Source organism: Geospiza fortis, unplaced genomic scaffold (genome assembly GCF_000277835.1).
Source record: "Geospiza fortis unplaced genomic scaffold, GeoFor_1.0 scaffold112, whole genome shotgun sequence".
In the NCBI taxonomy this organism is placed as follows: Eukaryota; Metazoa; Chordata; class Aves; order Passeriformes; family Thraupidae; genus Geospiza; species Geospiza fortis.
In genome coordinates this window covers 8,349,946-8,364,407 of record NW_005054298.1, presented here as the reverse complement: position 1 = coordinate 8,364,407, position 14,462 = coordinate 8,349,946, and the positions used below count along the sequence as shown (strand labels likewise).

General features: G+C 41.9%; 1 protein-coding gene across 1 annotated transcript in view; it reads left to right on the top strand.

The window, feature by feature from the left end:
- The window catches only part of LOC102031426 (kalirin RhoGEF kinase), a 178,479-nt gene that overhangs the window by 11,124 nt on the left and 152,893 nt on the right, over positions 1 to 14,462 (top strand).

Sequence of the window (14,462 nt, the reverse complement as noted above, 5' to 3'; positions counted from 1 at the left end):
CTGAAGTTAAAAATAGCAAGCTGGAGAGAACCTGCTGTCTGTTGTTGCTTTTTAATACCTTGTGGGAGGTTTGGGAGAGCTGGGGTAGGGGGCTGTAGTTGCTGGGGAGGAGAGAGTGCCTGTACAAGACAGCAGATCTTCCTGCTCCAGTACTTTCCAGAGATTTCTCCAGGCTGGGGAAGGTACATGGGTGGACTTAGGAGGGAGCTCTCAAAGAAAGTCATTTCAGATTGTTCTGAATGTAAACCACCACCTTTCCCCGCATTAGTCTTTGTGGCTCTCTTCCAACAAGCAAGTCCCCATCCTTTTCCCAGGGATGCTGGAGGAAAGGTGGGTTGCCAAAGCATATTTATTTTTTCAAGCCTTGGGAGATCATTTATAGGGCTCAGTGCCCAGGGAGGTATTTCTGGTCCTGCCTCAGAGAGTGAGCCTACATATGCCCTCATCCAGCTTTCTTTTCCTATTTTTAAGCTTGTCAAATATCCTTGCCCAAAATCCTCAGCTGTTGAGGTGAGTGTTACCCCAGGGAAGATGAGGGACTGAGAAGGGATGCTCAGGGTTGCAGGAACACATCCTGTGCCACCCAGGAGCTCCTTCTCTTTTAAATTCCCTGAACATGAGCTGTTAAACAATGTTCATGTTTTGGCAAAGAGCGTGAAGTTAAGACATGAAGGGCAGAGGGGTTGGCTGCATCTGGAGGTCTGGAGGTAAGGGTCTTGGAAATGCACTCTGTTCCTTGAACATGGAATGTGCAGAGGACAAAGGTTGTGTTTGGTATGGAAGAAGGCTAAGGAGACTTAATCACTTGGCTGCAGAGTAGCAAATGCAGCCATGTGCACCAGATCTGCCAGTGCTTGTTTCCTGGACATCATAAGTCCTCTGGTGATGCACTTTTTGCTCTGTTGAACTTTTGGTCATCAAGGTTTTACTAATAAGTGAGTCTGTTTGCTTTTCTTCCTGCCTCCTCTCATTTCATCCTCTAGTCAGTTCCATTTTCAACCATGTTGTGAGAGACATTACAGTCATGCTGTGGGGCTGGGGGAGCAATAGGTCACTCCCTGGGAGTGTGTCCCAGAGCTTGGCAATTCCCCCCCAGCTGCTGCAGTAACGAAACTGGTGCCCTACATCTTATCATTTTTTGCATGGTTGCAAGTATGAAGATAGGACATTGCTCCAGGTTCCAAGCAATTGTGGAGCAAAAATGACCTTCTAACCAGTCAACCTTTTCTGTTAATAGCTCTTCCCTCATGGAGGTGGCAGTAATAGAAAGATGCATCCTTTCTGTTCCCTACGGTCACACAACTGAATCAATTAGCTCAGCCTTTGATGCTGCTTTTAGTTGCCTCACTCTGGAGCAGTGCAGCAGTGATTTTTCTGTGATAGTGGAGAACCTGGGGTCAGAGCTACATGAAGGAGCCAATACAAGACCTGGCTGCCTGTGTCCCTAGAAACACTAAAAACCATTCTCCTGGTGGTCACTACAAAGCCTTGCTCTGTCCTGGTGTGTGACGCCTTTGGAGGATGTCTCTGTAGTTATACCAGAGAACATCCTTTCCTCTGTGCAATCTCCTGTCATGAAAATGTGCCCAGCAGTGAGGGACTGGCTATGCCTGGAGCACTTTCACTGGCTTCCCAAGGGTCCTTGCAGATTGGACTTCTGAAGGTGTTAACTGGAGTACTGTCTCCTTCTTGGGATGATTGCACATTGGCAAGTGTGGAACAGAAAGCAGCAAGAGTGATCAGAGGTCTTGAAAATGCAGTCTGTCAAGGAAGGATTAAAAGGGTGGAGGTTGTTCAGTCTAGAGAGTGAAAAGCACATGCAAGCATGTTGTGATGCTGCAAAAGGAGAGGGTTTGTAGGGCAAAGACAAAGAAATGTGTTACACCAAAGCAAGTAAAGATTAGGCTAGATATGAGGTAAAGTTTTCTAATGGATTCCCATTAGCACTATGAGACATACAATTTTTTTCTTAAATCCTTCTGTTGCTGTATAGACAAGCCTCTGGCATTGATATAAATGTTATGGAGAGGGTATAGCAGATCAGGAGGTTATTTCTCCCAGTTCTTCCTAGTCCTGTTTTGTCGGTGCAACAGCTGTGAACTTGCTGCTCTAGGGGGGAAATGTGACCACAAACTTCATGGGTTTGGCACGTGGGATTGTATAACCTGTGTGGTGTAAGGAAACACTGAAAACTCATTTTCCCTAAACATTTTGTTCACTTTAACAAGGGCAAGCAGCAGAGCTTTCAAACTTATTTATGTTTTGGAAACAAATATATGGAGGGAACATTTGGAATTCCTATCACTGGCTCTCAGTTCATGTTTATTCCAAGATGAGTGCTGTAGCTACTAACTACATCAGCCATCCACCAAAATAAACAATTTCATTAGCAAAAACTCTGAACAGGATGTCAGAAGAAACTGCTTGCATGTTGAATGCTACGAGGAGGAGAGTTTTCTGTGCTAGCTGAAAAAGTAGAAATTCTTTAGGAAAAAGAGACTGTAATTTATCATATTGACACCAGGATAATAATTCTTTCTTTATTCCTGTTGCATTGGTTTCTGAGTGAGACAGATTGCTCTCCACATTGATACTATCTGTCACTTAACCCTTGTTTTATATCTTAATGGAGGGGGCAGAGGTGGCGCAGTGCTGGGAGCTTGGAGCAGGTATGAGATTGGTGATGAAATGTGATGATAGATTAGGGTAAGTGAAACCAGGGTCTTGCTAGCAGTTTTCAAAATTTCTGATTCAGCTTTCTGCAGTTCCTTCTTCAAAACCAGAATAATAATGTGGGCTTTCTGAAAGCAGCTATGTGTGCTTGAGTTAGAGCAGAATAGTGAGGGCTTTCATGCAGCTGGGAGCCACAGTCAGGCAGGTGCCTGCAGGCAGTGGGGTTTCCTGTGTGGTTGAGGATTACCGCCTGGAGGTGAAGGTCTAGGAACACAGCTTGTTCCTATCCCAAAATGGTAACCTTTCAGTCCACAGTGCCTGGGGTAATTTAAGGCTCCTGCAAGGTTCAAAAGCCTGATCTGCAGTTTTGAGTAGGAGGAGGACGTTGTGAGTGGGTATCTGACACTGTGAACTAACGTGGCCCTGGTTCGGTGTCCTACATTGGCTCTTTCAGGCACATCACAAGGTCCTTTTCTCTAAGCAGTTCCACTGTAATTAGTTACTAAGGAACGAAGACACTATTCATTACATGTAAAGATAATTCCATGGATGCCAAGTTGCTACCACTCTGCCATTTTCTGCTTGGTTTACATTTGCACTAATGCTTTCTGGGTAGGCGAAGCTGTATTTCTTGTGACTCAGGATAGCTTCTATTTACATGCAAATTTAAATGGATGCAATGTTTAGAAATTTGGAGGGTGTGACTGAATCTAGGATAAAATGGTGTTTATGATCAGGGGAGCTGAGGGAAAATTTTCTGGCCTTGCTGAAGATTTTATATTTTAACACCAGTGCAGTACCATCTATTCCAGTAAACTGAGCTTTGATTTATGTGTGTGTAAATGAAACTAGCACCAGGCCAATCTCCTCTGTGAGCCTTTTGGAATTAGAAATTAAGTTATGCGTAGGCTATAGGAGGATAAAAAGGAGACAGAATATTATTAGGCTGAGTTATCTCCTCGCGTGGTGAAGCAATACGATGAAGGAAATGTTCTCTGTCAGCTATAGTGAACCTTCCGGCTGAGCACATCAATCTGTTCTGGAGCCAAGATAAGCAATCTTCTGTGCTCTCTGCAGAGGGGAAACCCGAGATGCCTCAGGGGCCTGTGTTTTTAGAGACATCTACTTTTTATTTGTGCTCTGTTCAAAAAGCTGCTGAAATGTTTCCCTGTTCTAGGGGACATCCAGGGTGTAACAGCAGCAAAGTGTTTCCAAGGGGCAGCCCTGTGTGTTTGAACAGCTCCTCAGAGCTGCCCAAGCTGGAGGAGAGGTGCTAGAAGCAGTAAAACAACTGAAGTGCCCCTAATAATTAGTTTAATGATGGAGGCTTTGTAAAATTAGAAGAACAATACAGAGGATGGCAAAATGTAGCAATACTCACCCACTCTTGGATTTATTTTAAGCTCTTCTCTGGTGACCTGTGGTATATTAGCTCCTTTGGCCGGGAGTAGTGTGAAACTTCATTTCTGTTGATTGATAGGAATTAAACCCTAGAGCTCTGCTTTCTGTTATGTGATCTTAGCACAGAATGAGCTTTTGAGGACTTTTTTTTTTTTTCCTGGAGGCTATTGTAGATCTACAAAAATAGCCATCTATTTAAAAAATAACACCAGGGACATCATACCAATTTTAGTAACTAAATATCTGGTGCCATCTATAAGATAATTATTCCACCATACACTTGTTTCAAAATACAGCAGTAAAAAGTGCAGTGAAGCTAATGAGCCTAATGGTGATGTAATATTTTCTTCAGATATAATTTAACAAATAATGGTAAGGTATTTTGGAGAAAGGGGTTCATTAGAAGTAAATAACTGAGTGCTGGTGAATTTGAGAGTGTTTTGCCACTCTGTAGACAGTTCAAATCCAGCCTCTACCATATGTGGTATTTGTGTTATGTTTTTATCACTCTGTTAGGAACTGGGGGACTTCTGTTGAAATATTGGTGCTCTTTCTTTGTCCTACTGAAAGGCTTCAGAGCTCACTGCTCTGTGTTGCTTCCTGTGTCCGATTACTGACCACCTCAGGGCAGAGTTACATGTTGACTGCTTGTTGGAAATCAGCACTTCAGAAGAGGATCTCTGATCTCCTTCCAGCTGTGTTAATCACCTGTTAAGGCATTTTATTCCTGGGTGAGTGGACAGTGGTTATAATTGATGTTGAAACTCTGCAGCAAGTGTCTACAGCTGCAATCTTGGAAACTCCTATTTACCAGAAGCTGCTAGAAAAGACTTCCTAGAAGTGCAGAGAGAGTGACAGGAGCTGTCAGAGCCTGGAGAGCAGGAGTTATGAGAAAAGACTGAAGGTGTTGGGGATGCTTATGTTAGAGAAGGAAAGTGATCTGTTAAAATACACTCTGCAAGCCTGAGCTGAAGTAAACAATTTAGTCTCAGTGTACATGGAAAATGGGACAAAAAGAAAGTGATTAAAATCACAGATTGAAGAACTGGAACAGGTTCCTGTATCCTCCCCATCTTGGAGACCCTGTTAGCAGGTGTGTCAGGAGAGACCCAGGTCTTGTCACTCCTGTCTTGCCACAGAGGCATGAAGACAAAAGTCACTCCAGCTTTTGTGATACTCTTTTGTATAAAGATGTGGGATTTTTAAACAGATACACAATTTCCTGTGTTTGTAGTTGAATCAGCCCAAACCAAAGGTAAATGGGAGGGCTGTGGTATCTGTTTCCAAATTATTTCCTGCTTTCATTGCCTGTTGCTGTTTTTCTGGCTACCATAAGGTCCCATCTTGCACAGCTCTGGACCTGAAGAAGATGTCCTCTTTTTCTCTGCCCTCTGTGGGAGCTGAGAGTGCTCTCTGAGTGGTTCCAGCCTGGTTACCTGCTGAGCCCTGTTCTGCTGTCCTGCTCCATAACAGTGCAAGTGTTTTCAGACTGGTTTTGTGATGAGTAGCACAAAAAGCATGATAGAAAGCTTTGCAGTTGATGTACTGTGAATTGCACAGCTCGTGTAGCCCTTTCCCTCTAAAGACTAATAAAAGGCAGAGTAAGCTGGGCTCTGCATCTCACTTTTACCAGTAACCATTGATATGGGTCTAACAGAAGTCTCTGTTTATTGTGAAATAGAAGAAATTAGATTAACTTAATATTGAAATAAGTTTATGAAGATTTCATTATCTTGTTTCAGAATTGAAACAAATAAAGGTTGATGTTCTTACAAGAGTGAATTCCTTATTTAAAGTAAATTCCTTAAAGTACTTACAAAGAGATTTGCAAAGTATTTTCTAAGTTATCTTGTATCCAAACATTTTGTACTGTTTTGGAAGACCTGAAAATCTCTTACTGTTTTTTTCCCCATTAAGTTCTACAATATTTCTTTATTCTTAAGTATAGCTTGCTCCATTTAATTATATTTTAATTGTATTCCAATAAATAATTGAAGTTACTGATTGCCACATGCAGAGAAACTGGGATTTCAACTTGTCATTGTGTTCTTAAGCATTGTATTCAACACTCAACATCTGCTTAATTTTAGGCTATAAATCTGCAATTGAAAACAGTTAATATGAACGAATCCCCCATTTATTATGTCTGAATTATTTCCAAGGCAATTGTTCTATTTTACAGTGTAGGGGAAGGAGTTTAATTTTCTATTACTGCCACTCTCATGCTGAGATTTCAAAGTCATGTTGGGTTCTTTCTGGTTCATCTAACATCTCCAACACAAATTCAATGGGTTAATAATTTGAAGACCGAGGATTGCAGAGGGTAGCCCTACAGGCCAAGTTTAGCATAGAAGGGAAATGCACAGGTCTGGAAGAGAATTTGCCTTTGCTGGCACTGGCTGTTTCCTTGGCTGTTTTCCAGCCAAGTGGGAGCTCATTTGTACCTTCTTCAGTGGAGTCAGTGGCTAGGGCTTGTGGAGGGCACATGTCCAATGGAATAAAAGGTCACTGTTTTACTTTGTGCTCCTCCCAAGCAGCAAAGTAAGCATCTCTACCCAGTTCAGGTCCAATGCCTTTTGGTTTTACTGGTCTGGCCTTTTTTGGTTCAGCCCTGCCCTCTCAGGCAGTGCATTCAGGCTGCAAGCTCAGAGCAGCCAGAAGGATGGCAGTGAGTGGATTCCTCCTCACAGCCCCCATCTTCCCATGTCCTCTGTACTGAAAACAGCCAAAAGGTGCTGCTGCCCAGCCACAGCTCTGCAGTGGCACCACACCTGGCTTCTCTCTTTCTTACTGGGAGAAGAACCACTGGAGGGCTGTTAAAACCCTCTGAGCAAAGTCAGAGCTGCCTCTGGCAGTGCTTCCTGCAAGGGCCAGGAGGGCTGACCCGGAGGCAGCTGCCTCCTATATGGGTGGTGGTTCCATGCAGTGGCATCACCTCAGCCCTCTCAAGGTTTGGTGGCCTTTGCCAAGGGTCTGAGCTTTGCTAAGGCCCTGAGAAAACCTCAGCTATCTTCTCAGGGGAGCCTCAGCTCCCTTGCAGGGGCTGTGGGGGTGCTGATTCTGGCTCTCTCACACAAGATGGGTGCCCATCCTGTGCAGCCACTCCCTGTGTTGCTGTATTTCTGTTAGCAATGTTGTGCATAGTACCTCACTGCATTTCCAGGAGAGGATTCCGCCTGGGAAGGATTCTGCTTGGATTTCTCCAAATCTGGATCAAACAGCAAAACAACCCCTGTCACCACGCATGCCACCGCTGCTGGTTGTCCGCCATGGCCTAGTGCCACCCAGTGGTGCTGGGCAGGGTCTGGGGCCTGATCCCATCCCCTGAGTTGTCTCACGTAGAGCTGTGCTGCACACTCTGCTTTTGAGCTCTGTCCAGGCCCTCAGTCTGGGGATTAGATCAGCATTGTTCCTTCTCCTAAATGGCTTTTGCATGTTGGTTGTACCGGCATCTGCTGCCTGGAAGAAGGAGTTGAGGTGATGGAGAAAAGGCAGAAACTTGTAAACTAGGATATATCCTGCACCCATTCACTGGTGAGGGAGCTGGTGGGCGCCACAGCCTGCTGTAAATTTTATGCAGAGCATCATTTTCTCCATCCTCTTCCTCAGTGGCTCTCTGAGAAGTGTTTTGTGAGTCTCTGCAGCACACCTCCTCATGCTGCCATCCCTGGCCTTGGCCACACTAGTGCTGGTGTAAAGCTCTTGCATGTTCCTCATGGGCCTTTTAACCATCAGACCTGTGGCTCCACAATGCTCCAAGAGGTCCAGGCAGCAGTGACTAGCAGAATTCCTTGGAGAAGGCAGGCGTGTGCTAATGTGAGCAGTAATTCAGAGTAGCTAAAATTAGCAGACAGAGAGGTTTTGTGGGAGCGTCTCGCTGGCAGCAGAGCTGGCACAGGCCGTGCTCAGCTCCCTCCTGAAGCTGTCAGCAGCCATCAGTGGAATATGCAGCTGTTCAGCCAATCCTGAATTTTCTTTTAGGTGATCTCTTTCCTACAGTTTTTGCAGAGACTGTAAAATAGTTTTTGTCTCATTCCACTATGGATGCTTGTGTTCCTCATCAGTAACTCCAGTATGTGCTACATCCTTTTCACTATTAGAAATTATTATGATTTGGAAGTGGCTTATGCCATCTCTTCATGGATGTCATTAGAAGCAGGAAAACAACTGCTGTGCTTTGCAGTCTGCTTTGTAATGGGCATATTGTCCAAGGTATCTCAATGTCACTGGAAAGCTCTTCTAGACTCCCATGGAGGATGGATGAGACCTTTACTGTGTGCCAATATGAAGCAAGTAATGGGAGACACAGGAGTGGAGCTGTCTCAGCCTAGACAGGCTGATCCTTATCCTCACTGGATGCATGGAGATGTTGGGGATGCTGCTCCAAAGTCTGGGTTCCCCAGTACACAGCTGGGGTACGACTGAGGATATGTTTTCAGGAACATAATTTTAGCCATATCTCCAAATGAATAATAAAAAGCTGATTCTATCATGCTGTCAGTCACTGTTAAACCAAATCTGTCAGAGAAAATGCTCAAGAATATTACATTTCTACAAATTTAATGAGAATAGACAGCTGCATCAAGGAAAGAGACCTAATTAGTGTCCACAGAGAGGAGAAAGTGGTCTGAACTCAGCCCTTCTCAGAGACTGGAGGTGTGCAGGTATCCCTAGATCATGTAAGAGGCACATTTGTTATTAACCATTAGAGAATCAATGTGCAAACCACTACCAAGGGTTTGGCAGTTCCCATGCTCATATAAGCACATGCTAGTTTATGGTATGAGAAAATTTGATCATATTGAAATAGAACAATGACCAGTTCATGGTAACATGTGGGATTGAGCAGGCTGATGTTCTTATAGCATGGAAAGTATGGCCTGGGACTGGCAAGATTTGTCTCAGAGGTTGGGATGCTCAGTTCCCTGCTGTTTGCAGAGGGAATTGGTATCCAAGTTGGGTAGACAGTTGTAAATCTCATCAATGGTTTCTTCTCATTTTCCACAAGGTGTTCCTAACCAAGTCTGTGGTGTTTTATGCCTTCCTTGTGGATCCTGGCACTGCTTCAGAGTTCCCTGTGGATCTTGAAGCACTGCGTGCAGCAGTAATTGTAACTCCATGGTGTGTGACTCCTGGGCTACTTAGATTAAGATAAAAAAAAAAAGAGAAAAAGAAATTCTTTAATATAAAGTAAAAGCATAAATAAGAGAAATAAGTCTAAACTCTCTCTTTTCCCCCTAGGAAAAGGCAGCAAAGTGTAATTCAGACATGCTTTTGGCTTGGCAAACATTGTCTGGTCGGCAACGTGTGCCACAGTGTATTTTTCTGCTATTAACAGGGGAGGATTGGTTTCCCTGACTGTGTACACAGGGCTTTATTTTATGTGTAACTTTAAAGAGAAACCTTAGTCTCTAGAGAATTTTCCAGTGATGTAATATTTTAGAAAGATCCTTTGTAGTACTTCACCAACAAGGCAAAGCACCAAAACAGCTTTCCCTTGTCCTGCAACTGTTTTCAGGGAAATCTTCCACCTCTTAAACATGCCCACACTACTGTGCAAACATGAGAAAGTAGGAACCTGCTGTAAGCTTGATGCTGTATTTACAAGGGACATCTTTGCTGAATAGTCCTTTTGGTTAAAGTTAGTGAATAGAAATTGGAATAGAGCATGGGCTTTGTAGAATAATTGCATCTCTAAAAATCATAGCAGCAGTTCATCTCCAGCCAGATCAGTCTGCTTTCATATGCCTTTCCTGTCCCTTTCCCCTGTTTCACATGGGAATACAAGAAGAATTGACAGTCTCTCATATTAATGCTGTATTATTAGAAAACTTTCACTAGACGGATAAGTTAAGTTTTATAGTTTGTTTATTTATTTGAAGGCCTACCAAGACAGATGCTTGTGCTATGGATGTTGTCATTGAGGATTGAATAAATACTAACTTTTGAAGTTCAGTTTGAAAGAATTACTAATTAAAAGTTATTTTTGCTTGGTAAACCATATTAAACCATATTAACTGATATTTTACATCTTGCAAATAGAAAATCCTAAGTGGTTTTATTATAGATATGCTGCATGAGGCAGAAGTACACATCCCTTTAACAGTGTGCACTGATTAGACCCCTGATTTCTGGGAAGCAGGGTCTTAAAGCTGCCTTTCCCAATCCTGAATTGGGAGCACTCTGTGGGAAATTTGCCATGTACTGTGTTGCTGCCTGACCTTAGAAAATGCACTTGGAAAACCGGTCTCATTATGAAATGTACCATTTCACTATGCAGTAGTTCAAGGGATTGGAAGAAGAATTTAATTGCAAAGGTATCTCATTAACTAATGGGTGATCTTGCACATAGGAAGCATGGCTTGTTAATAAACTGTTAGTCTAAGAATGATTCAAGTAGGCAATATGTTCTTTTTTCTTAAGACCTCTTTTTTTCTTTTGTTCTAAAGACAGAACTAAACTCTTACAACACTGATTAATGACATCCAATTTTGTGGTTATGTCCCCTTATTTCTCCATTCATCTCTTTCTACAACATTTGTAATTTAGTTCAGAAACTGCATCTGGAGAAGCAAACATTTCTGGGATCACAGATTAGTTAAGATTTTGCTCCCCACTGGAGATTTGTGGGTAGGAGCTGCAATTCCATTCCAAAATCTAATTAAAAATCAGGTACATAAGAAAGTAGTGAAAAATCTTACCCATAAGAAGAATGTCTGGGAGCTCTGCTTTTTAATGAACTGTTAGACTAGGAATCAAATACACAAGCAGTATGTGCAGGGTTTTTAGGGTTTTATTCTTCTCTCTTCATGAGGCAAACCTCAACTGTCACATCATTCCTCACTTACCAGGCTTACTGGAAATCTCAGTTTCTCTTCACTTTCCAGAACAGCCCTAATGATTTTGCAGTGTCGGATCGTAAACTGTAGGTGACATGGAAATAGGGTCAGCTAAAAGGATTTCCTGGGATTTTCATTTGGGAATTAATTCTGTTGGACACTTCACCACAGTAGTTTTAGGGACTGTTAAATTGTATCTGTGTGTATTAGCATCAACAGCACTTACCCGATGACTTGTTGGGCACTACTAATTATATAAAGAAGGCATAAATTTTTGTTAGGTAAAATCCACTCAATACCTTTGAGAAAGAGGCCATTTGAGAATCCACCTGCTCTAACTTGGACACTAGATTTAGAAATGTTCATCTTAGCAAATAAGATGCTAGTTGTCCTCATTATGTATTTTTTACATTCCTGGGGCACTTGGAAAATCGAACCAGAAATGTTTGAATAATGTACAGAACTTTGAGCAATATAAATCAAATTAATGTATTGGATACAATACCAATGCAAGTCTGTCTTGATCTCCCTTTCTGGGCTTTTGAAATTGGTGACAAGATAGTATTTCCAGAAGCTGAAGTCCATTTTGTCAATACTGTGCTCACATTGCTCTTTTAGAGGCAACTGACTTTTAATTGTTTTTCACATCACATAGGTTCAAATATTGGTCAAGTTCTAAAAGCTAATGATAAACTATTTTAGGTAGATAGGGCAGAGAGAAGATCAAAGAAATCATTATCACCAGATGATGTAACAGGATTTTTGGGATGGATTTTAAGGTATGTGGAAGCAAATTAATATATGAGGTAATTTTATGAGTAGTCTCAATTGATTTATCAAACCATTAGTTCTTCCTACCTTTGATGTGTGCCTCCTGTGAAAAATCAGGATTCCCCTGTTGGTTCTTCCAGGCTACAGCTGACTTCAACAGAATCTGAATGAACTTGAAATATATATCTGCTCTGCAAACACAATCAGGCAACAAATGAATCTCAAGACAACAGACTAGAGAGGATTTCTAGGCAGCCATTACCAAGCTCTCAGACTTTTCCATAAGTCTTGTACATCTTAAGACAGAATAAAGATTTTTATTCATTGTGTAAGTTGCCAGGGGCATAAGAAGGAAATCATCAAGGTGGAAATGTGCATTCACCATGTCTGCTCTTAGTCCCAAATGAAAGAAGGGTATCAATACTTTTTCAGGCTAACACATTAATTTAGTACAATAGGTTGGAAACTGATGCAAGAGGTCAACCAAAGCAGTAAAAGGCCTGCCTGGCCTGCAGGCTTCTACTTACTGTGTCCTTTTGCTAATTCTTGTTTGAGTCCTGTGATCTTCCTACAGAAAAGCAGTCAAGTGTGATCGTGTGTCCATCCACATCCAGCAAGTGCAAACATGTGCTTCATGCACCACCTTAATTGCTTAATCAAGCTCCTTCTATTGTGAGGCACAACCATACAGAAACCAGATGGAAGATATTTTTATCAGGCGGGCCATAGGACTAAAGAAACATGGTCACTGAACATTGCTGTCCTTAAAAACCCCAGGATTGGGATACAACTGCATCCATGCATCCTCCCCACAATGTGAAAATTCAGGCAGCAGCCACTGTCATAAACCCAGACTCAATCTTACCTCCCCTTTCAGATACCAAAACCTGAGCTTGCTTAAGGGACATAAGCACACATTGACAATGATTTTAGAGGAGTTTATATAAAAGAAGGTTGAGGCAGTTATTTCACATTTGGAATTTTGGTTCCTTTTGGTTTTTTTTTTCTTGGAGTCATTAGTTTTGTGGATGATTTTAGCAGTTTGCATAACATAACCCCCATAAGAGACCAGTGCAGTATTCTTTTTGTTTTCAAGTGGTAGGAAAATGTCTGAGTGTATCTGAGCTGTTTTCTCTGCTGTTTGTCAAGCCTGTTATAGCAACAGAGGTTTTAACTTGTTCTCCTTATTTTTATGTTATAAAGCAGTTAGAATTATGCATTAAGCTAATGCTCTGGTGGGTTCTCCATCAAATCCCCAGTAATTGTACTTTTGCAGTCTTTTCCACTAGAGGCTTCAAGTACTGGTTTGATTATGCTGTGATCACTGCTTTTACTCCACACAATACAAGAGAAGCAAAATCCTTGATTATAATTGCAGGCATGTTTATTTAGCCAGGCACTTGCCCAGTCCTAATTGACAACCTGAATTGTGCAGCATGGTCATCAAAATGGGCAAGAGCATTTCTGAATAACTCATGGCTTTGACAAACATTGTATCTGCAGGTTTGGTGGCAAAATTGGCAGTAGTGAAATATTTAAGAATTCTGGTATTTAGGCTGCCAGAACTGGGTTTTCAATTACCACCTCAATAAGATGGAGAATGCAAGTTCATGTTCTAGTCTCATTGTTTCTGCCACTGGCTGCAGACTCAGCAGGACAAATGTACATTAGTTTATATTGTCAGGGCTATCTTTGCAAGCAGATGGGCTAGAAATCTAATTAAAAAACCCCAAAGCTTTGATTCTGGCAAAAAAATAGAAAAGTCTGTAGGACAACTCTAAATCCTCTGAATTAAATGGATGTTCTATGTCAATGCCATTCTATTATCACGCTTATAAATAAAATATGAAGGGGTCTAATTTCACATAGACCCATAAATGGGCTCATTTGTGAGTTTAATAAAGCATGTGTATTTAGTACAATTAGATAAGCATATGTAGAGAGCAATAAATGATTCCTATATAAAATCAGCACACGTGTAACAGAGAATATATCCCAGCCTGGATAAATAAGCACATGCTTAGATTATTAACTGATCTCTCTTAAGCTTTTTAAAATTAACTCTGAGGTGGCCACAACTATTTGTAATTTTTCTGCAATTATGGATCTTCCCTGTGTCTGAAGATGTGGTAGATACAATATATTCAATGGAAGAATGCAGTGGCTTCAACAAAGAGAAGTGTGGTATCATGCACAAGAAGGGGGTGAATAACCCAACGAGGTTCGCCTGACTCAGTCTCATCCCTTGGACTACAGTGCTCCAGCCAGGTGTAAAAATATGCATAACTTGTGAAGCTGTAATTGCAAGGAAAAAACTACATGTGTATGTGTTATTTCAGTATCAGGGACTCACATGTCATAGGCTTTTCTTAAACTGGGGGATGTGTCCAGTGTGAGGTTAAGGGTTTGCAGAGCAGCTGTGAAATGGATTCTGCTGATCCTCATCAGTTGTTTTCTGACAGAGTGGGGAAGGGGTAGCTATGGTTGTTCAGCTTGCTACAGAAGCCCACCACATTGGGCCCATTTCTGCACAGGATGTTATATTGGCATTAGTTGAACTCACAGGTAGGAAACCCATTAGTCTGGTGGAATAGATGTGGCCTGATGTGTGTTTGATGTGCCTGTTCCAGGCCAAATGAGTGGCTCAGTATTAGGCCAATATACTTAGGTGCAGTATTTCAAGGATCTGCTCTCTCTGATTTTCATTACTGTGGGCTTGCTGACATCTACAATAAATTGTAAGTTCTCTGACTAGCATATTCCTATCATTACCAACCT